The following is a 24,351-nucleotide window of genomic DNA, read 5'->3' on the forward strand; positions in this document are numbered from 1 at the left end:
ATGATGAACACTGGCAACTACTCACTTACCTCCGTGGTCCCCAACCTCCGGGCCACGAACCGATACATTGCCGTGAAGCATGCGGGGTGCAGCGGTAGCCAGGATGCACCCAGCACATCTTAAGTAAAAAGCCGAAATAAACAAGCTAATTAATTAGGTGCCACCCGGCATGCAAATGTCGGCCCAGACCAGAGGTGATGCAATTGGCAATCGCCTCTGATCTGGGCCGATATTTACATGCCAGGCGGCACCTAGTTAATTAGCTTGTTTATTTCGGCTTTTTCCTTAAAGATGTGCTGGGTGCGTTCCGGCCACCGCTGCACCGCTGCATTCTCTGCGGCAATGTATCGGTCCTCAGCCCGGAGGTTGGGGACCACTGACTTATTTAACCCTAACCTAATCTCAAGACAATTTACAATGACCAATGAACCTACCAACTGGAGCACCAAGAGGAAACCCATGTGCTCACGGGAAGAACATACAACCTTTCTTACGAACGACTGAAGGAAAGTAATCGAAAAAGCTTCAGAAAATCAAGAGATTCTGTCCTAGCCAAGTGCCTCAAAGGAATTAATGTGCTCAGACATTGACTATCTTGGTACGAAGCACAAAATTCTGACTTAATTTCATTAGCCTCATTGATGTGACATCAAAATCATGAATTCTCCTTCTCTGAGTCATTAAGTTGGACCATCTGTTTCCTTCTTCTCCAGAGTTCCCCACATCCCACATGGGACTCTTAACCCAATTTGTACACTCTCAGTGTTGACATATAGGTGAGGTATACTAAACTCCATTCCACCATTTAAAAATGGACACAGAAGGGGAAGTAGATTCCCTCTCATAAACACACATACCCCATAATTTACCACCAGCAGATGTTCATCCAGTTCTGTTTCACCTACACTGTTGGATCCTGAACTCCACAACCCCAACTCTAACTCCCACCAAAAGGCACAAGTACTACCAATGTGTCAATGGTTATGCCATCTAGATGTGACCATCTAGTTGAATGCCAAACCATTATGGCAGCCAACACTCCAGTCATCCAGAGTAATCCAAATATCAGCTCAAACAATTCAGAATTTGTCCAATAGTCAGAATGATACCAATAAGCCAAAAGCCAATTCACAATGTTTAAGTACTATCTCTGTTTCTTTAGGGAACATTGCTACAGTAGGGGCACTGCTAGTTTACTAACCCTGAAGTGGTGAGAAATGAACCAGATACAGCTTCAAATTCTAGCATAGCAGCTGAAAAACCTAAAATGAAATAATTTTAACAATCCAGGATAAATAAAATAAATTAATTTCTATGCTAGTGCTCATGAAGCTACCACACTAGCAGACAAAACATCTCACACAGTTCATTATTGGCCTTTAGGGAAGGAGTCTGTTGTTCAGAAACACTGTGATGAGGCAAATTCTTAACTGCCCAACAACCCATCCAGCTGGCAAGAAAGCACATGCCAGTGAGGCCCACATCCTGTTCCAAGATAAAAAGAATCATGACTGTGGCTCTGCAAGTCAAAATATCCTCATATGAATTGTCAAACTGAGGGTTCAAGACTTACTTTAGGAACATAGAGATAGAAACTTGGGTTGAAACTCCAGCAAAGCACTAATGGAGTCCTGCTGTGTCAGAGGCATTTGCCTCCGGACATGGTAAAGAACAGAGTCTCACACATCAAAGTTGCTGGTGAACGCAGCAGGCCAGGCAGCATCTTTAGGAAGAGGTACAGTCGACGTTTCAGGCCGAGACCCTTCATCAGGACTAACTGAAGGAAGAGTTAGTAAGAGATTTGAAAGTGGGAGGGGGAGGAGGAGATCCAAAATGATAAGAGAAGACAGGAGGGGGAGGAATGGAGCCAAGAGCTGGACAGGTGATTGGCAAAATGGATATGAGAGGATCATGGGACATGAGAGTCTAACAGATTGTTAATGTAAAATTCTAATGTGATGTTACACTACCTATCAAAGAAGAATGTAACTGGTACAGATTATTATTTAACACTTGGGACATCCTTGATTTACGAAAAGCATTATACAACATCCACTCTTTTTTTTTCTGAGAATAACTCAGGAATGAAGTGTCATCAATTGAACTCATTTACATTCAAAAAGCAAGTAAGCAAGATGTCACTTTAAAAAAAAATTGTTCCCAAATAACTATTCAACATACACCATGGTATGTTTAATCCACAGTTACATATTAAATACCTTATTGGAACAAAGAAAGGGATTCTCCTACCTGACTGTAAAATCTTATATACACCTAATAATACATTAAACGTTGAACAGAAAACTGCTGGTCCGAAATGAAGGGAGGCACAAATAATACAGCATGCCTAATTATCATGTCCTCAATGTTCTCTTTGACCAAAAGAAACATGTAATCTACTGAGAAAGGTGAAGAATAGATAAAAGAATCTTAGGGCAAGGCAAAGACAGTATTATTCGGGGAAATTCCTATCCAGTTCACTGAGACAAATAAACTGCGACCATGAGCAACATACCCAAACAATACATGTATCTTTTCTATACACTGCAATACTAGCCACAACAAGGAAATCACGCAGCTCCATTTTGTACTTTTGCAACAAATCTATACTCATCACACAATCTGTAAACTGATTCCCAGTGTTGTAAACTTCTTGTGCAAGTACAAATCCCCTTGCGATTAGGCTTCCTTGGCAGATATTCGTGATGCCTCATTTTCTGTAAACTACCTAATTGTAATAGTCTGTCCACACAGACACAGTTTCTCCTACATTTTGCATGATTGATTGACATTGTCCCAAGATCTACTAATACCAAGCACCAATAAAAAGTACTTTTCTGTAATTTTTGTCCCAACCCCTACATAATACATTATGTGTATGGATCAAAATCAAACTTTGAATTCCAAGCCTCACATGGGCTTTACAAACAGACTAAGGTTCTTTAATTTTGCATTGCAACTTCTACACCACCCTAGTCTTTTACAAACAAGAGAAAATATGCAGATGCTGGAAATCCGAGCAACACACGCAAAATGCTGGAGGAACACAGCAGGATAGGCAGCATCTATGGAAAACAGTACAGTCAACATTTCAGCCCAAGACCCTGCAGCAGATCCTTTATTTGTTTCTGCTGTGGCTTCTCTGCAAAATTTGTGCACCAAGAAATACTCATGGTTTACCAAAACTAGGGCTCTTTCTTACTTAGCAGACAAATTACACACCTGGTGTGTAGATATACTACATTAACCCTCAACATTATACGTTGTTGATATTGTTTCAGGCTTTTGCTTCAACTCATGTTCTCCTGAAAACCTTATCCATGGCTTTACTGCCACCAGATTCTATTACTTTAGTAGATTCATGACTAGTATTCTATTATGCAATCTTGTTAAACTTGACTGCATCCAATTGTCAGTTCTTCGAACATAAATTTGTTCAATAAAAACAAGAAAATTTGCAGACGCTGGAAATCCAAGCAACACACACACACACACACACACACACACACACACACACACACACACACACACACACAAACACTGGAAAAACTCAGCAGGCCAGACAGCATCTACAGAAAAGAATAAAAATTCCATATTTCAGGTAGAGAATCTTCATCAGGATTGATGAAGGGCCTCAGTCCAAAACATCGAGAACATGAGATGGGTGAAGGGTCCTTGAAATTGAGTTCATAGGCTGTGGGAAAAGTTCAGCAGGCTGCTTTGCCTGCTGATTTCCTCCAGCATTTTGTGTGTGTTGCTTAAATTTGTTCAAATTTTAGTCAGCTACTACCTCACTACTCCCTATCTCAGCTATTACTGTAAACTTCGAAGGCTCTTCAACCTTCCAAGATATCAGTCACAGAGTCAAAGATATACAGCATGTCATGGTCCGGTCTGTGAAGTCCACGTTCTGGTCCATGGACTCCGGACTCCAGGTCTTTCGGCTGTCCCTTTTTTCAATTGGGCTTAATCATAGGCACCTGATGCTCGTCTTGAGGCTGGGAATATAAGTAGCCCTGGGTTTGAGTGTAGTTACTGGTTCCTGTCAGCATCCTGTTCTTGCCTCTGTGGGGTAAGTTGGGCTGTCTTTGCTGTTACCCTGCAGTTGGATCTGTCCCTTCCTCTCCTTGCCTCTATTGGGTAAGCCAGGCTGGATGGTTCCCTTCCCTTCCTCTCCCTTCCCCTTCCTTTTGAAGCCTTGCTGCTATTTTGAGTTGGGAACTGTCTCTGTGTCCATGCCTTCACTAGGTAGGCTGAGCTGTTTGCCACTACCTAGTGTTGGGAATTGTCTGTGTCCACACCTTCACTAGGTAGGTCCAGCTATTTGCTGCTACCTAGTGTTTGGAACTGTCTCTGTGTCCATGCCTTTGCTAGGTAAGTCTGGCTGTTTGCAGCTCCCCAGTGTTGGGAACCATCTTGTCATGTTCAGCATTCTCTGTATGAGTCCTGGCCCTACATCCTGTTCCCAAGGAGGGGTCCTGGCTCAGTGTTTCATGTTCCTGTCTCTGAAGTCCAAGGCTCTGTGTTCCTTGTCTCTCCCTTGACCAAGTCAAGGCTTCCAGCTTTGTGTCTGGAGGTTCCTGTCTCCCAAGACCATGTCATGTCTTTGCCTAGTTCCAGAATCCAAGCCTGAGTCAAGACCCAGGTTCTGAGTCCTTGTTCAGTCTCTGGCTCGGAGTCATATCCTTGCCTCGAGGGGCCCAAGCCTTGTCCAGTCCTTGCCTCGAGGGGCCCAAGCCTCGTTCAGTCCTCGCCTTGAGAAGCCCAAGGCATGTCCAGCCCTGTAGCCATGTCATGTCCCTGCCTTGTTCTGGGGTCTGAGCCCAAGTCAAGACCCAGGTTCTGGGTCCCTGTCCAGTCTCTGGCTTGGAGTCCAAGCCCAGGCTCCTAGTTCCCAGTTCCTTGTCCTGGTCCTGCTTGCCTAGCCAATGTCCTAGCCCAAGTCTGTGCTCTTGTCCCAGCTCCTAGTCTGCATCCAGTCACGTCCCTAACTCTAGTCTCTAGTCCTGTCCTGAAGCTAGTACTTCAGTGTCTGTGTCTTGCATTTGGGTCTGCCACCAATGCCCCCCTTATGACACAGCAAGGAAACATGGCCTTTGCAGCACTAAGTCTATGGCAATCATCAACCAATCTTAAGATTCAAAATAAATTTATTATTGAAGTACATAGACTATACATTACCATATACAACCCTGAAATTTGTTTATTTGCAGCCTTACTCAGTAAATCCAAGAACCATAATAGAATCAATGAAAGACTGCACCGAACAGGATGGACAACCAGTGTGCAAAAGACAACAAACTGTGCACATACAAAAAGATTAATAATAAATACTGAGAACATGAGATGAAGAGTCCTTGAAATTTAGTTCATAGTTTGTGGGAACAGTTTAGTGATGGGGCAAATGAAGTTGGGTGAAGTTATCCCAGTGGTTCATGAGCCCAATTGTTGAGGGGTAGTTGCAGTTCTGGAACCTGGTGATGAAAGTCTGCAAATATATTGCATAAATGCATAATATGATATTTTTAAGAAGCCATGTTGTGGACCTCTAACAACCTTTTCTTGTTGTCCATTTTGTACCATCATTTTAACTGCACCCACCCTGTTTTAATGCTGGTGTAGTACTATCAGAAATTATTCTTTAATAGTCTAACAATTTTATAACTGAAATCTAGCTACTGTAGCTTTGATATGCTTTTCAAAGGGTAATTATGCTTTTATCTCAATGTTTATTGCTTATTTTAAAATTATCTTATGTATAAACTATGTTAATTTAAGTTGAGGGTAACTTATATCTGTCATATTTGAAATGGCCTTGCTGTGATAAAAGAAAGCTAATTTTTACGTATGCCTATGATGACCATAAATTTGAACTTGAACTGAATTCATAAACCCCCTTCTAATCTACGGCAACAGTCCTTGTAAGCAGTGAGGTATTAAATTTAGAAGCTAGTAGCCCATATTTATTTGAGAAACCAGGGTAATATCCTAAAGCAGGGGCTTCCAATCTTTTTGATGCCATGGACCAATGCCATTAAAAAAAGGGGTCCATGGACATTAGAATGGGAAACCCTGCCCTAAAATGTAGCATCATTTTCAAATTAAACTCCATCAACTTTATCATCTTTGACTGGAAACAGCATTACTAGTAACTGAGTCAGCTGAAATTACTGATTAAGAATTTTTATCTTATTCCGATAGTTTACCAGATGTTGCCCTGTAACGTCTTTTACCAGCCCTTTGGATTTTTTTTCATCTACCAGAAATGGTCTCAGTAAAAGTAATTCTCTCATTTCTGATAGTACAAAAGGAACAAGGGAAAATTTTCTATAATTACTATCTATAATGGAAGTTAGGAATGGTGTTTTATAAATACATAACCTTGCTTAATAACTGATTTTTTTGTCTTCAATCGGCATTTTGGTTGCTTCAAAGGTGATTTGTTCTCTTCATTGGGACTTTGTGACTTTGCTTTAAATACTGTGCGACTTTGCTTTAAATAGGCGCATCAAAACGTAAAAACATATATTTTGTCTTTGAATCCAAGTATCTAGTAAATTATTAAAATTATAATATTAGACAATTAATACAAGAACTGCAATTTAAAAGCGAATATGACTTCACTTCAATTCACTTCACCTCACTTCAATTGACAGACCAGTTTTTAATACTACTTTTAGATACTTTATGAATTGGTTAAAGGTGAGAAAAGAATCACCGAGAATTTTCCCATATGGTTGCTCAGGTCCCAAGAAGAGGGAGCAAAGTGATATAGGCACTGATAAGACCGGGATCAGAAATGCAGAGTTTCAATAATGTCACCTACAGACTCCCTACCTTTCTCTTGCAATCTAGAAGACCAGCAACAAGAACAGCAATATAAAAAATGACTGGAACCAACCCAGTTTATGTTCTCGGAACTCATTTAGGGTCTGTGCAACCAGCTAAACCTGCGAAAGGGTTAAATTACTAAGATATAGGCGGTTGACTCTGCTTCAAGATATGGTGAAAGATATAGAAAGATGCTGCCCTCTACATAATAACCACACACTTTCAAAGATCTTCAACCCCAGCAACCCGCTCACATACATGTTCAGCCCGTGGTTTTTTTTTACACTAAGTCTTGCACCACTCGCACTCCCCAAAAAATCGGGAATATATATTGCAAAGGGAATAGAACAAAGTAGGGGAAACGGATTAAAATCTTTTGGTTACGTTTTACAGCCTCCTCTTTGCAATTCGGCACGAGGCACTGGGGTCCGGGTTTACTTTTTCCACATAAGATTCCTGGTTTCTCTGCCCCAATTTCCACACCCAACTTAGAAACAAACAGCGAGCTGACCAAACCATTTCCACACCAAAGCCAACCCGGCTCCTATGATCAATATGTCTCATTTTGAAAGAAATTTAAAAATAATTATATAGAAATAGACATACAAAATCATACCATTAACCGGGACTGCAGCAAGTAATCCCGACCAACTAAAATTAAAATGAAAATTCCCACACTTAACAATGAAACAGGATGCCTATAACCAGTTTTAAGTGATGAGAGCGCAAGAATATGTAGAGATCGGTAACAGTTCGAAACAAAAATAGATTTCCTTTCTAACACTTTTTATTGCAAAGTTTAATCCACAGATGGAAACAACACAATCCTTTGCATTAATTTCAACCCGAAGAGGAATGTTTATTCCGACTCGAACTCGCTGTGATACCAAGAAACAAAACATTCACATTCTCATTTTAACCAAGGGAGCTGCATCAACATTATTTTTAAAGAAAACCAACTTAATCGATAAATTGCAGAATCTCTAACCTTCCTCCTCTGGTTTGTTGTCAATCGCGTTTCATTTCCAGTGAAAAATCCCTGTGAATGTATACGAAAGTCTGCCGGTTGTGCGATCTCCCTTGTGCGTGAGCCTCTCTCTGTTAAAAGTACAAGAGACTTTTTTTTTAACCTCCAGTAGCTCCTCTACAGCTGATCAAAATCTCGAGGTTACTATCGGTCAGACGCCCTGCTCTCGCTGTGGACTCTTGTTTATGTGTCGTTATCTGCTCCAGGAAGCACGTGGAGCGCAAAAGGGAAGAGGAAGACTCAAAGCGGTTTTACCAAGGGACAAAATCTCCCTCGGTCTGGGGTGGTGGTACGGTGTAACACTGGGGCGCAGGGCAGAAAGTAAAGTGAAGTCCCGGTGTTAATCTGCAAAGCTGCAGATGTAAAACATCGCGGTTCATATTGCAAAAGGAGCATACTTGTGTTGCAAATAGAACAATGTTTAAAGGATTACACCGCGTCCTATCTTCATTGTCGTCCTGTCCAAGGTTTCAGTTAAGATTCATGAACGGTCAGGACCTCAGTCTTCAACGGATCTTGGACAGTTTGGGACAGTGTGGCCATCAAGGCAAGTAATAGTTCATACAGTAATGTGTCTCTCATTTGCTGAGAACTACTGAAGATACTTGAAGACCAAGTAATGGTATCTTGAATCCTGGGCCAGAGTGTGGTTAAAGGAACTTAAACTAAGAGGTCAACAGAACTCGAACAGTGCAGGTAATAATGAAGCCAAAAAAATGCCACAAACACACAGCAAATTAGCCAGCACTTGGAAAGGAAGCAACTTGTGGTGAGTTGGAGGAGATTGAGGATGCACAGAACAATAGGGCTGAGGGAATGACAGAATTCAGCTGGGCCAAGAATACAAAAGGACATGAAAACTAGGGTGAGGTGAGCACTCTCGGTTCAAGGCTTTGTAAGATGGATGTTTATGTTTAAGGAGTAGATCTGTGCATACATATACTTCTGCATGTGACTATAAACTTCACTTTGGCATTGACCTTTCAGTAAGCCTTTCCTAAATGCTCATACGATATGATAAATCATCTTGTTGCCTATCTCATTCGGCCGTGACAAACTTGCATTTCTTGTTTTACCAGGTTTCAAACAGTGTTTGGCCAGGAAACATTGATATACATTCTGGTAACACTTCTCAAACAAGAGAAATCCAAGCAACACACACAAAATGCTGGAGGAACTCAGCAGGTCAAGTAGCATCTATGGAAAAAGAGTACAGTTGACGTTCCATGCCCAGACCCTTTAGCAGGACTCGAGACTGTTCACTGCTGGTGACACTTCTGGCCTTTTTCACCATTATGTCTACCTGTGCCTCCATTTTCAATGAATTATGCACTTGAACTCCTAAGACCCTGCGTTCCCTTGTGTTCTACCGTTCATAGTACAAATCCTACTTTGGATTGACTTTCCAAAATACATCACCTCACACTTATCTGTATTGAAATGCATTTGCCACTCCACCCACTTCACTAACTGATTGTAATCTACAGTAACCTCCCAACTCTGTGTCATCCACAGACTTATTGATCAAGCCTTGAATATTGTCATTAAGGGTCCTAACACTGACCCCTGTGGCACAACACTAGGCATCAGCTTCCAATGCGAGAAACAAACTTCAACCACCACTCTCTGCTTCCTACCTCTGAGCTGATTTTGAATCCATCTAGCTAGCTCTCACTGAATTCCATAGGACCAAACCTTCCAGGCCAACCTACCATGAGGGTCTTCATCAGAAGCCTTGCTGTAGTCCAAATAGACGACATCCGCTGCCCTATTCTCATCTAGATTTTTGGTCACCTCTTCAAAAATTACGTATAAATTTGGCAAGCAGAACTTCCCATGCACAAAGCTTCCCATTGCTAACTCCTCCTATTCAGGTTCTGTCTATCCAAATGCTCATAGATCCTGTCCCTCAGAATTCCCTCTCGTAACCCCACTACTGGTAACACTTGCCATCCATTCCTTGCTGGTCCTTGCTACCCATTTTAATCAATGGAATAACATAAGCTACCTTCCAGTCTTTAGAAGCTTCACTATTAGATTATGAGGACACGCAGTCCTCTTTTATTGTCATTTAGTAATTCATGCATTAAGAAATGATACAATTTGTTCCTCCAGAATGATATCACAGAAACACAAGACAAACCAAGACTAAAAAAAACTGACAAAAACCACATAATTATAACATATAGTTACAACAGTGCAAAGCAATACCGTAATTTGATGAAGAACAGACCATGGGCACTGTTTTTTTTTTAAAAAGTCTCAAAGTCTCTCAAAAGTCCCATCATCTCACGCAGACAGTTGAAGGGAGAAACTCTCCCTACCATGAGCTTCCAGCGTCGCAAACTTGCCGATGCAGCATCCTGGAAGCACCCAACTACAGTCCGACTCTGAGTCCGTCTGAAAACTTCGAGCCTCCGACCAGCTCTCCGACACCGAGCACCATCTCTGCCAAGCACTCCGGCCCCGGCAATAGGCAAGGCCAAGGATTTGGGGCCTTCCCCTCCAGAGATTCTTGATCGCACAGTAGCAGCAGCAGCGAAGCAGGCATTTCAGAAGTTTCTCCAGATGTTCCTCCATGCTTCTCATGTCCGTCTCCATCAAATCAGGATTGTGCACGGCCCCTATTTAACAAATACGATATCAATTCGGAGTGGCCGCGCGCACTGCTTCGCACTGCCATCTTCTCCTCCCCTCCCCTTCCCTATTGGCTCATGATGAAGCAAATATCTCTGCAATTCCCTGCAAAATTTCTTTTCTAGACTCCCACAAAGTCTGAGGATGCCTTGGGGATTTGTCCACCTTAACTTACCATAAAGGTAAACATGCCTCCTCATTGGTAATAATCAGAATCAGGTTTAACATCACTGGCATATGTTGTGATTTTTTTTTTGCAGCAGCAGAGTGCATTACGTAATAAAAACTATACATTACAATAAGAAATATGTATACAATATATGAATAAAATTAAATAGGTAGTGCAAAAAGAGAGCAAAAACTAGTGTGCATGGATTCATTGTCCATTCAGAAATCTGAATGCAGAGGGTAAGAAACTGTTCCTAAAATACTGAATGTGTGTCTTCCGGCTTCTGTACCTCCATCTTGATGGTAGCAATAAGAAGAGGGTATATTCTGGGTGATGGGGGCCTCAGTGTTAGAAGCCACCTTTTGAAGATATCTTTGATGTTGGGGAGGCTAGTGACCATGATGGAGTTGGCTGAGTTTGCAACTTTCTGAAACCTTTGGTCCTGTGCAGTGGCCCCTCCAGACCAGACAGTGATGCATTCCAGTTAGAATGCTCTCCACGGTTTATCTGTAGAAATTTGCTAGAGCCTTTGGTGACATACCAAATCTCCTCAAACTAATGAATTATAGCCACTGTTGTGGATCCTTTGTAATTGCATCAATATTTTGCACCCAAGGTAGATCTTCGGAGTTGTTGACACACAGGAAACTGCTCACACTTTCCACTGCTGATCCCTCGATGAGGACTGGTATGTGCTCCCTCAACTTCCCCTTCCTGAAGACCACAATCAATCGTTTGGTCTTACTGATGTTGAGTGCAAGGCTGTTGTTGCTACACCACTCAACCAGCTGATCTATCTCATTCCTCTTCGCCTCCTCATCCTTTTCTGAATTTCTGCCAACAGACTCGGAGGGGCGGAGCAAAGTCAAGATGGTGCTAAATGGCAACTCCTTTGCTGGCATTTTCAGAAACAGCTCTATTTCTATCTTTGATATCTCTTTTGTTTTCCTTTTTCAAGGTTCTTTTGAAGACCCTGACACTCTGACTTTGGTTCTTTGCGGGACTGGGACCCGCTCTCAGGGCCTCACGACCGGCTGCTTTTTGACATCCCAAGGATGCGGCCTGGAAGACTAGGTGGATGCCGGATTTTCGTGGCTCTGGAGGTGTGCTGATTCTAGGCCGCCGCCTCTGACTGAGGTGTCATGAAAGAACACAGAATGCCAGGAGCAGGGGGTTAGCTGCCATGGGTTGTGTGTCCAGAGATCCGAGCCTTTCCGGGGCCAGTCTCCTGGGCACAGAACTCGGAAAAAGCAACGCAACAGACTTTTAACATCAGAAATCACTGAGCTGTTTGTTATGTCTCCCTTCTGACTGAAACAGGGACACCATTTTTTCTCTTATTAGGGAGAAAGAGAGCCTGTGGTATATCAAATTACCGAGTGAACGAGTTGTCTTTGGGGTACTGCAAGACTGTGTCTTTACTGAGGCTTGCTGATTGCTTGAGTGATCAGTGGAGGGTGCTGATGCTTAATTGCTGGTGGGGGGGGGTCATTACCTTGCTGTTGCTTGTGCTTGGGAGGGGGGAGCTGGGGGGGTGGTGGTTTGAGGTTCTAACGTTTAAATGTCATTCATTCTTTGGCACCCCTCTCTGTCTTCGTGAATGTTTGCGAAGGAAAAGAATTTCAGGATGCATATTGCATACATTTCTCTGACGTTAAATGTACCTATTGAACCTATTCTGTCATTGGCAAATTTATAGATAGTGTTTGAGCACTGCGTTTGAGCTGTACCTGACTACACAGTCATTGATGTAGAGAGAGTAGGGCAGTGGGCTAAGCATGCATCCTTGAGGAGTGCCAGTGTTGATTGTCAGCAGGGTGGAGATGTTATTTCAGATCTGCACTAGCCCGATGAGGAAGTCAAGAATCCAGTTGCAGAGGGAGGTACAAAGGCCCAGGTTTTGGAGCTTGTTGATTAGTATCAAAGGTAGGATGGTGCTGAATGCAGAGCTGTAATCAATAACAGCAGCCCGATCTAGGTATTGCTATTGTCCAGGATGTCCAAAGCTGAGTGGAAAATCAGTGAGACTGCATCCTTAGACTTATTGTGGAATAGGCAAATTGTAGCGGGTCTAGATCCTTGCTTAGGCAGGAGTTGGTTCTGGTCATGACCATCCGCTCAAAGTACTTCATCACAGTTGATGGGAGTGCAACTGGGCAGGAGTTGTTGAGGCAACTCCCCCTGCTGAATATGAATATCAAAACACTTGTGTTACCTGTATCTGTTGAACAACCATTATATTCTCCACAGTAATCTCCAAGGAGAAATATTCATTAAAATCCCCACCATTGGCCTGTGGCACAAGATGTAGACAGCCCTGATGATCTCCAAGGGGATATTCTCTCTTCCTAGCCACCCTTTTACTCTTAATATATCGATAGACCCTCTTGAGATTTTCCTTAACCTTACCTGCCAGATCCATCTCATCCTCTCTTTGCTTTCCTGATTCCCTCTGAAGAGTATTCTTAACCATTTTTTATAGTCATCAAGGGTTTCACTCATACTCAGCCTTCATTTTCTTGACCAGAGCAACGTTATGTCTTATGAACGGCGTCAGTGAGCGACGCAACCAACGGTGACATGTTGCAAACAGTGTAAAAAAACTTCTTATAAATATGCTCCTTCTCCTGAACTGCGATCGATTGCAGCCTGTAATTTCCATCTTGATGGTGTATTTTTAGGCCATCTGAGTGGTCTGGCAATTTTGATATCTCCTGGGGAGTTCACAAGTTTGAGAGCAGAGCATGTGGCCATTCTTTTCTAATGGCAGAACACAAACCTGTGGATGGCTCCATTACTCCTCGCCGATTAAAGATTTGAGCAAGACTGATATGGACAAGGTTGAGAGTGGAAGACAAGTGGGTGTTCAGCACTGTGCCTGTTTTTGATCACTTTCCCTCTTGCCGGAGGAAGGTGCAGGATTGATCCCCTTGGCGCGGCCTGTGGCTGTGGGACTTGGCGGTTTGATGTTTAGTGTCCTCCGTGCTCTGTGGTTGTGGACTCATTTTTGGAGGACTCTGCGCTTCGTGCTCCATGTGTTTCTGCTTACTTAGTGATTGCTATTTGCGCAATGTGATCAAAGTGCTTTGCGTGGAACTGGTCCTGCGGCTGAGGCCTGCAGTCGTCAACACAGCACTAAACCAAGCTGACTCAGCAGCTGTGGCCCCTAGACCATTTCAGGGATACTGCAGTTTGATGTTTAATACTCTGTCTGTTATTTGCTCGCTCTTCACTGTTTGTGTGATTTGTTCTCTTTTTGCACATTGGGTGTTTGATGTTTTCTTTAAATAGGTTCCATGGTGTTTCTTTGATGGCTACCTGCGGGAGGAGGAATCTCAGGGTTTCATATTGTATACATACTTCGATAACAAATGTACTTTGGAACTTTGAAACTTGCCACGCTTACCCTTCACCCTAACAGGTTTATGCTTCTCCTGACACATGCTATCATACCCTTAAAATCCTCTCACTTGCAATTTCTTTTCCTTCCAAATAATCTCACCCAATCAACCTCTGTAGATCCTGTCTAATTTCCTCAAAATTAGACCTGCTCTAGTTTAGGGCCTTAACCTGTGAACTCGTCCTATCACCTTCCATCACCATCTTACAACTAATAGAACTATTATCTTTGGAGCTGAAGTGCTCTGAGTACCATTTCAGGTACCCTGCTTTTACCTCTAAGAAGAGGTCCAGGATTTCACCCAAGTAGCACCCTCTATATATTACGTAACCGGCAACAATGAATATTAATCGAGACAGGTGTTATGAAAACAACCAAACATTTATTAAACACGTATAAACAATGAGAAAAAACAGAGGAAAACTTTAACGGGAGGTTAACAGGTACGCAGTTGTTCACCGGCTCGCCACTCAGCTCCGGTTCTTAAAGCATTAAATGCTTAAACCATTCTTAAAGCGATACAGTCAGATATAGTTCTCACAGCGATAACTTTGATAGTCCAACAGTTTTACACATTCAATTGGGAGAGACTTCTCTGGAGAAAGATTTCTTCACAGGCACACCTTTACTGCCGGTTCTGTCCACAGGATTCTCGATGCCGTAAATAAACAGTTTAAATCGACTGACCTTAAATTCCATTTAGAGAGAGAGAGCCTTTGTGCATGAACTCATTGTGCTATTGCAAGAGTTATCTCGATGCAGGTTCTCTTCAATGAAGACTCAATAAGGTGGATTCTTTGTTAAACAGCCAAACGATGCCGACTTCTCTCGATCCTTCACTTCGATGAATTCTTCACTCTCCCTTCAAAACTGTCGGAATTGAGTAAATTGGCACTTCCAGCCACAAATTCCCAGTCCAAATACAATATCTTGTAAGAGAACGCACCTTCCGTCTTAAAAGTGAAACTGCGTCACAAAAACAAACACGCAACAGAAACGGAGGCACAACACATTCTACCTGGAAACCAACAAACTCAAAAACCCACTGCGTCACCTGAGTCGACCCTTATATAGTCACGGGGCACATGTCATCACGTGACCTCACAACAGCGGGAAAATCACATCAGGTGACCTCCAAAAGACCATTACAGCATTCTCTCAAAAAAAAAACAGATCTCCTTGAGCATGTAACGATATTCCATCCTTTCCCTTAAGACATTGGGTTGTCAAGTCAACACTGGGGAAATTAAAAGCTCCCACTAACAGAACCCCATTATTCTTAAACAATGAACACTATCTCAATATACCTGCTCCTCAAGATCCCGTTGACTACCGGGAGAGGTTCTACAATAGAGCCCCACTAGAGTGACCCTTCTCCTACTTGTTTCCAAGTTCTATCCATGAGGCTTACTGGACGATCCTCCAGGTACTGCTGTCATCTTGAAGTACTGCTGATAGGTTCTCCCCCATCAAAAAGATTATAGCCTTTCCTCACTTACCTGTAGCATCTGTATCCTGAACTGCTGAGCTGCTAGTCCAGCCTTTCTGTTAGCCATATTTATGTTATGGCTATAACATCGCAGTCCTCAGAGCCAACTCATACTCTGAGTTGTCCTACCTTACCTGGTAAACCCTGCCCATTCAAATAACACAGTGTGTGGGAGGACATGAAGTGATTAGAACGTTTGGATTTTGAAACAATGTACAGATAGGTTGAGTGAGTGCTTGAAAACCTGGTGAATGTGGGAAGGTGTGAGGTCATGTACTTTTCTAAAAGGAATCTAAAGACAGACATTTATCTAAATATGGAAAGATTGCTGATTAACTGCACAGAGGGATCTAAGTGTTTTTGTACAGAATTTGCTGTGAGCTAGCAGGCAAATGCTGCATGGGTTAGAAAATAAATAGCATACGAGCCTCTACTGCCAGAAGGTTAGAGTGAGAAATAAACCATTGCTGCAATTGTACAGTTACTGGTGAGGTTTCTGGAATCCAAATCATTGGGTGCCTTTTGAGAGGAAGCAGCTAAACTATAGAAAGATCAGGGAATCGAGTTCTTTGGGGAACTGGCAGAGTAAAGCAAATGATTTAAGTTTATGTTGTTATGTTTGTCTTCATCTTGTAATGCTCTGAGCTGCTGCTGCAAAAGTTCAAAGTAAATTTTATTATCGGAGTACATATATGTCATCACATACAACACTGATTTATTTTCTTGCAGGCATACTCAGCAAATCTCTAGAGTAGTAACTATAATAGGATCAATGAAAGATCAACCAGAGTGCAGTTGAACAAGTGCAAGAATAAATAAATAGAATAAATAATGAGAACATAAAATAACAAAATAAAGAGTCCTTAAAGTGAGACCATTGGTTGTTGGGATACCTCAATGGATGGGCAAGTGAGTGTAGTTATCCCCTCTTGTTCAAGAGCCTGATGGTTGAGAAGTAGTAACTGTTCTTGAACCTGGTGGTGAGAGTCTTGAGGCACTTGTACCATCTAGCTGATGACAGCAGTGAGAAAAGAGCATGGTCTGGGTGGTGGGGATCACTGATAATGGATGTTGCTTTCCCAGTGTTTCATGTTGATGTGCTCAATGGTTGGGAGGGCTTTACCCATGATAAACTGCACCAAATCCACTACTTTTTGTAGGACTTTCCATTCAAAGGTTTTGGATTAAGTTTATATCCTGTGAATGTATGCCCATGACAATGAACTGATGGTCATAATGAATAGTGGGGTAGGCTTGAGGGGTCAAGGGGCCTCCCCGTGTTCTTCTAACTTCTTGTGTTTTGTTTATCTTCTAACTTGACATTTGAACTTTGGACATCTGGGTACACTGTCACCCATTTTTTGAATGGTGCTTGGCTGAAACATCACAGATCTGAATGCCTTTTCAAATGTGGGGGGGTGCGCTTCATCTGGCTGGCACTTCTAAGGCCTAATTCCTTCAGAATAACCCTAAGAATCAGTTGAACATGGCGAAAAAAAGATTTTGGACATTAAGTGTTCCCCATCCGCTCAATACCAGCATTATAATGGACAAATATAACTTCCAATTATGCCATTGAATAGATCCAATCCACACCTTGGGTTTTTCTGCCTTGTCTGCTAAAATCTGTCCATCAGCCTAAGAAACTTCTATACACTTCCTAAAGTCCAACTCGAGAAGTTTGGGGTGGATATTTCTCACACCTTCTTGTGAAATGAAGAAGAACTTCCAGAGAAAGTAAGAAGAAAAACTAAAATGAGTCAATAAAGGTTTGAAAGTAAAAACAAACTTGGTTTCTATGAGCTGAGCTGTAAATACTAAATATCTTGGAGAGAAAGTTGTTTAGTTGAACTGTCGTTTACAATATGACAAGAGATTTTGTCTAACATTTCTATACTTACACGGCTGACCAATGATCAGGGACTTCATTGAAGTAAATCTTGGTCCATTTTTGCTCTTGGAACAATCTTGATGGGGGAGCTTAGGTGCAGATATATCTGAACTGCATCAACCACATAAATACCATATCTACTTGAGAATTCAGATCTTGGTTTTCTGTAACATATAATTCACATTCTGACTCACCAGCCACAAGGGACAAATCATGAGCTTAATGAAGCACTCTCACTTGCCTGGATGAGTACAGTTCCCATAATATGGGAGAAGCTCAATACCATTTAGAATGTGACGAGAGGCCTAGATGAGGATGTTAGAACTAGAGTATCTGAGACTTAGAATTAGATTATGAGGATACTCAGTCCTCGTTTATTGTCATTTAGTAATGCATGTATTGAGAAATGATACAATGTTCCTCCAGTATGATATCACAGAAACACAAGACAGACCAAGACTAAAACTGACAAAAAACACATAATTATAACATATAGTTAAAACAGTGCAAAGCAATACCATAATTTGATAAAGAGCAGACCATGGGCATGGAAAAAAAAAGTCTCAAAGTCCCGATAGCTCCATCATCTCACGCAGACGGTAGAAGGAAGAAAAACTCTCCCTGACATGAACCTCCAGCGCTGCAAACTTGCCGATACAGCATCCTGGAAGCACCCGACCACAGCCGACTCTGAGTCCACCCGAAAACTTCGAGCCTCTGACCAGCCCCCCGAGACCGAGCACTGAGCACCATCCTCTGCCGAGCGCTTGGATCCGGGCCCTGGCCACCAAGCAACAGGCAAAGCGGAGGATTTGGGGCCTTCCCCTCTGGAGATTCTGGATCGCACAGTAGCAGCAGCGGCGAAACAGGCATTTCAGAAGTTTCTCCAGATGTTCCTCCGTGCTTCTTACATCCATCTCCATCAAATCAGTATTGTGCACGGCAGGGGTCCCCAACCTTTCTTGCACTGCGGACCGGCTGACCCGAGGGGGGGGGGCGGGGACGCAGGTGGTGTAGGGTTGCCAACGGACAAGAGTAGCAGTCAAATACGTTGTGTTTACCCAGAGAAAGACTACAATAACCATGAAGCCTTGCACGGGCACCAGTACGAATGCGTGACCTGCCCATGTGTGTACCTGCTGATTTCTTTTCTGCAAATCGTTTTGGTGATTCTGTTCGGGGGGGGGGGTGGGGTTGTTAATAACGACCGGAATATAAGTGATAAGTGGCTAATAGACTCAATTTCATTTCTAAAAGGGTTTTGCTAATGAATTTAATATTAAACACACAGCGCATATTTTCCTCGCATGAATATAGCGATAAGTCAATTATCAGGGGAGGACAGGGGAGCTTGAAGTAAGTGTTGAATGAACTTCCAGTAGAAGTGGCAGAAGCAGGTTCGATATTATCATTTAAAGAAAAATTGGATAGGTATATGGACAGGAAATGAATGGAGGGTTATGGGCTGAGTGCAGGTCGGTGGGACTAGGTGAGAGAAGCGTTTGGCACGGACTAGAAAGGCCGAGATGGCCTGTTTCCGTGCTGTAATTGTTATATGGTTATATAAGTAAGTCAATAGCATCATAACATTTTATGTAACGTTTGGATATTAAACACACAGCACATATTTTCCCCGTATGAACATATAAAATCATTGCAACACACCAATATCGCTGAATCAGTGGGAGCCCTGGACTTGTCTTCCTGCAACAAGATGGTCCTATCGAGGGGTGATGGGAGACAGTGATACTCGAAGGGGGCTCCTTATGTCCATTCTATTCCGCAATTTAGTTTTCGTTGCATTCAGTGCAGAAAACTCTGCTTCGCAGAAAAATGTTGGAAATGGAAGCAACGTTTTCAGTGCTTTCCTGACTGTCTCAGGATGTTTAGCCTTGACTTTGATCCAGAATACCAGCAGAGATGTTATGATACCTTTCAGCCCGCTGTCATTTGCAAGATCGAGGAGTTGATCTCCTTCCCGCGCTGACATGGATGACACGCGGGTAATGACCTCGCATGTGTAATGGCTCAACAGTGGGCGTTACAGGGAATGAGGAAAGGTGCAGCTGACTCATATCACCAAATCATATCGTTTCCTCGCGGCCCGGCAGGGAATGAGGAAATGTGCCGCTGACAGGGAAAGGTGCCGCCCGTGACAGGGAATGAGGAAAGGTGCAGCTGACTCTTATCACCAAATCATATCGTTTCCTCGCGGCCCGGTAGCACATGCTTTGCGGCCCGGTGGTTGGGGACCGCTGGTGCACGGCATCCTACTTGACAGATTACAGATATTCACTCCGAAGTGGGGGCTGCATGCTGCAATGCACCGCTGTCTTCTTATTTCATATTAAAACATAATTTCAAAAAATTCAGATGAGAACAGGGTCCTTGGCTGGATGAGAAGTTGACAAGATTAGATGAAAATCCAATGAGACAGAAATCCTAAACATTGTCACAGTCAAAGTTGAGTTGATGAATGACCACTGAACTTGAGTTCAAGTGCTCTTTAAATATCCAAATACTGGCATCAAAAAATGGCCGCCAATTAGCGAAGTGTGCCTGAGTCTTTAAAGGGACCACACCGGCTAGCCATACTCCTGAGAATCAGAAAGTCTAAACCCCAGAGGCTAGCACAGTCGGGTGTGTACTGTAACACAGAACAAATCAGCCATTTGACACTCTCCACCAATTAAATGTTCACTAATTAAATCCACCCAGTTCCATTGGCCTACTGTGGCTGTCAGGTGGACCACATGTTTACTGTACAAAAGATGTACAGTACTCTGTAGGGCTTTTCAAACTTCAAAGCACATTTATTATCAAAGAATTATACGTCTTGACGTTTGTCTGCTGAATAACCCAATTTTAAAAAAAGAAAGACCAAAAACCATTGTGCAAAGAAAGAGAGAGAGAGAGAGAGACATCATGCAAACAATTGAAGCAAACCAACAGCATTCCAAACAAGACTGAGAACCAGATCCACTCTCAGAACAGCCAGAGTAGGCCCAAGCCTCGGTCCCTAGTTCATCACACCAGCGGGGCAAAAACACACCGGAACTGGATTAGTTCACAGCCTTGGCTTTGCATAGAAAGGAATGAACATCTGTGGGAGAATGAGCGAAATCAGCTCAACCCTCTCCCCTGTTCCCAACACTCGGGCTTCCAGTCTATCTGCACGGCATTTAAATTGCCCAACCAACGGTAGTGCCTCACTCTGGGACCCCGAGCCCAGCACCATGATACGCTTCAGCCACTCAGCCTGAAGCCATCCTCAATCTCACTAAATCGGCTTGGCACGTGGAATGATCCAACTTCACACCTGGGTGAGGTGGATGGGTATCGAAACTCTTTCACATTGACTCCTCTCCAAGTCACACACTCCATCTCCGACAGCGATAGCAACTCCAACTGCTAGCACATTGCACCTCGCAAACATAGCACTTCTCATCCACCAAATCAGCTTCGCCTCTGTCTGCCTCCTCACTGTCCACGGTGGTACTTCACCACAATTTGCTTCAGGAAAGATGTTGTAAGTAATGTTTTTAGTTCAACCTCTTGCCTTTCAATCTACTAGTAAGCTGTTGCACACCTTTGGTAGTGCCATATTAAACCGGACTTTTCAGCAGGGTACTGACAGTCTGGAAGACCAGATAACTCAGGTATCCCTTCCAAGCCACAAGCTGTTCTAACCTGGAAACTAACCTCCTGCAAGTGAGGTGGAAATTTACAACTGCAACAGCTCCTAAAGATAGTTCAGTACTCCCTTCTCAAGGACACAGAGAGTTGGGTAATACTGTAAGTACTGAGCTTTGTGGTTGCACGGGTTTCCTCCTGGAACACTGATCTCCTTCCACATCCCAAATATATGTAGATCAATAAGTTTATCAACCAGTGTTAATTTCCTTTAGTATAGTTAAGTGTTGGAGTCTAGAAGGAATTGATCGGGATATGGAGAGAATAGACTACAGCCAAATGCATAGACTTCATGGGATGAATTGCCTCATAGATTATAAGGTCACGTGGAAATGAGTTGAGAATGTAGCACTTGGTGCACATGAAGAGCTGAAGTGAATTGCATTTGCTTATGTGGGTGACAGTGAGCTTGAAACACAGCAGACTGAAAGGAATATAAGACTCTTGCTGATAAGATACGATGAAGAATATTGTGAGCTCGTAACTAATGACCATAAAACATGGGGTGGGAGAGTTGTGGTGGTCTTCCCTTTTTTTAAACCGTACATTCGATGCAATTCTATTGAAGGCCAGCTACTGTAGGTCTGTCCTGCATGGGTACAAAAGCTGAATGCAAAATGTTTAATAAGTTAATCACCCGGAGCATCAGTGTTCAACATTGGGGGAGTTGATTATGTTCATAGTACTGATGCCATGTTTGGCACTTGCTTCATCTGAGGTGGATGGCTTGAAAGAGAATAGAAAGAAAACTCATGAAAACAAAATTTTTGTCAGTCTTATAATTGCTGAGAGAGTGGCAGAAGCTGAAGCTCTCATCACAGTTATAAAATACGTGAAGTGCCTGTTTAGAGGTTCATTATATGAGCTCTAAGATCAGGAAGTGAAAGGTGGAATCAGGCTGGTAAGTTCTCATTTTTCTCAGTGCGTAAACAATGGAAAAAAATGTCCTTTCTCTCTGTTGTTACTTTCTATGATTCAATAGTTATTGGATTGAAAGACTGTTTTTGTGGCAAAAATGTTATGTAAAATTGAAAAATATGGAATTAAATGTAAAATTCTTGAATGGTGCACAACAAGAAACTGTCATAAACTGACGGATGGTGTTGGTAAACAAGCCTTTGCAATATTTGAGATCATCCTCTGAGAATATCAGTAGAAATCAGTCAAATCTTCTCATAAAACTAATCATAAAATCAGAGAAATGTATGTCATAGAAAGTGATCATTCGGTCTTGGACTATCTTGATTTATCCTACGTTCCATCTTTTGGTCATTAGACTTACAGGTAATGTCTCTACAGGTGCCCCTCCAAGTGGTGTTTTAAAGTGGTGAGGGTTTTTCCCTCCTTCTGTCCTTCAGGCAATGAGTTCCAAACTCCATTTTATTTTTTTAAAAAATCATCTCTCCTGTATAAAAGGCCATGGAAATATGAAAATTCTTCCCTCAGGAAAGTACTTAAATGGCAATGAAAATGGCGAGATTTTGTGAAGCGCTGATTCTAAGGCAGGGAAAAGAGAATGAGCTATTATGTAAGTGGTAGCGGAACAGGCTCAATTGGATAAATGGCCTGATATTGTTCCTACCAATTTTCCTCTCTTCTCGAGCTTGTTAGAATTTCTTTGGCACTTACAAATTTCCTTTCATGTCTGAAACTGGCAAAAATTCTGTTAAAACAAATTCCTCTCTTACTTTGCTGGAACCTTAAGACTTCAATGTCTTCACGCTGGTGTGAAGGTTAAATTTTGCATAAAGTAGTCCATCTACCTTCCATCGTGTCACGATCTCTTTTGGTCAAGACGGAGTTGTAATACCAGGGTTTTACCCTAGTCTTTGATGCTGTGAATCAGTTTGGCATGGTGCATGCTCCTGTTGATCTAAGTATGAGAAAGTTGACGGGTTCTTCCCCCTCTCTCAGCTAGGCCATCTGAATCCAGCATGCAGCAGTGCTGAGGTGGCTGGAGGCAAGTCTGGATGCAGTGGATGGTCATTTGGTTGTGTTGAAGTGCTGGCCTGTGGTGTGCATGATCGTATTATCTTGCTAGTCAGCTATATAGGCGTGGCTGCAAAATCCACCAGAGGTCAGATGTAGCTGTCTGCTCTCAGCAACCCACAGCCAATAGACATCAGCACCACCACAATGTGTGTCATTGCACTTTCCCTAATCTCCACTATATAACAAACTTTCTCTTTGTTTTCTGCAATCCACCCTCTCATCCGAAAGTTAGACCATGCTTGCCTCCTAACTTTACAGTTCTGATGAAAGATATTGGTCTCAGAAATTAATCTCGCTTACTTTCTCCACACTTTCCTCCTGTGTGCTGAATATTTCCAGCATCTTCCGTTTTTATTTCAGATTTCCAGTATCGACAGCATTTTGCCTTTCAACAGTTGCAAGTGTCTGCATATGATAATAGTCAGTGTGTGACATGACTCGAAAAACGCAGTAGATATGTCCAAAAGAGCTTGTTCTCCCTTGACAAATCATGTTTCAGTCTGCTGGATGATGATGCAGCTCCATTCTCCCAGCATAGACCAGGTATAATTATCAGTCTAATCGCTACGCAAGCTAAATACTGTGGCCACAGGAGCAGGTGAGAGGCTTACATTTTGTGGTGAATGACACATCTTCTGACACCCTGAGGCCTTCCACCATCTGTAAGGCACAAGTCAGAACAGCAACGTTGGACTAACCTGGATGAGATCAGCTTCTAAACCATTCAGGAAGCTTAGCAGCAGCTGGGAGAATCTTACCCACCAGACTGGAATCCATCCACCACAAAACGTTCATTCCCTCCAACATTACGAGCTTGCGAAAGGCTCAAAAAACTGGGTAATGATAGAGATCTAGAAGATTATAAAGCTAGCAGGAAGGAGCTTGAGAAAGAAATTAGGAGAGCCAGAAGGGGCCATGAGAAGGCCTTGGTGGACAGGATTAAGGAAAGCCCCAAGGCATTCTACAAGTATGTGAAGAGTAAGAGGATAAAATGTGAGAGAATAGGACCAATTAAGTGTGACAGTGGAAAAGTGTGTATGGAACCGGAGAAGATGGCAGAGGTACTTAATGAATACTTTGCTTCAGTATTCACTACGGAAAAGGATCTTGGTGATTGTAGGGAGACTTGCAGTGGACTGAAAAGATTGAGCATGTAGATATTTAGAAAGGGAATTTGCTGGAGCTCTTGGAAAGCATCAAGTTGGATAAGTCACTGGGACCG

The 24,351-nt window shown here is 42.6% G+C and overlaps 1 protein-coding gene across 1 annotated transcript in view; it reads right to left on the reverse strand.

The window, feature by feature from the left end:
- The window catches only part of LOC140197766 (phospholipid-transporting ATPase ABCA1-like), a 164,314-nt gene extending 156,338 nt beyond the window's left edge, over positions 1-7,976 (reverse strand). The window contains exon 1 of the mRNA XM_072258199.1: positions 7,820-7,976. The gene's annotated coding sequence lies outside the window, so the exon portion shown is untranslated. The remainder of the gene's footprint in view (positions 1-7,819) is intronic.
- Between the last annotated feature and the right edge of the window lie 16,375 nt (positions 7,977-24,351).

The sequence above is a fragment of the Mobula birostris genome, chromosome 5 (assembly GCF_030028105.1).
Source record: "Mobula birostris isolate sMobBir1 chromosome 5, sMobBir1.hap1, whole genome shotgun sequence".
NCBI lineage: Eukaryota > Metazoa > Chordata > Chondrichthyes > Myliobatiformes > Myliobatidae > Mobula > Mobula birostris.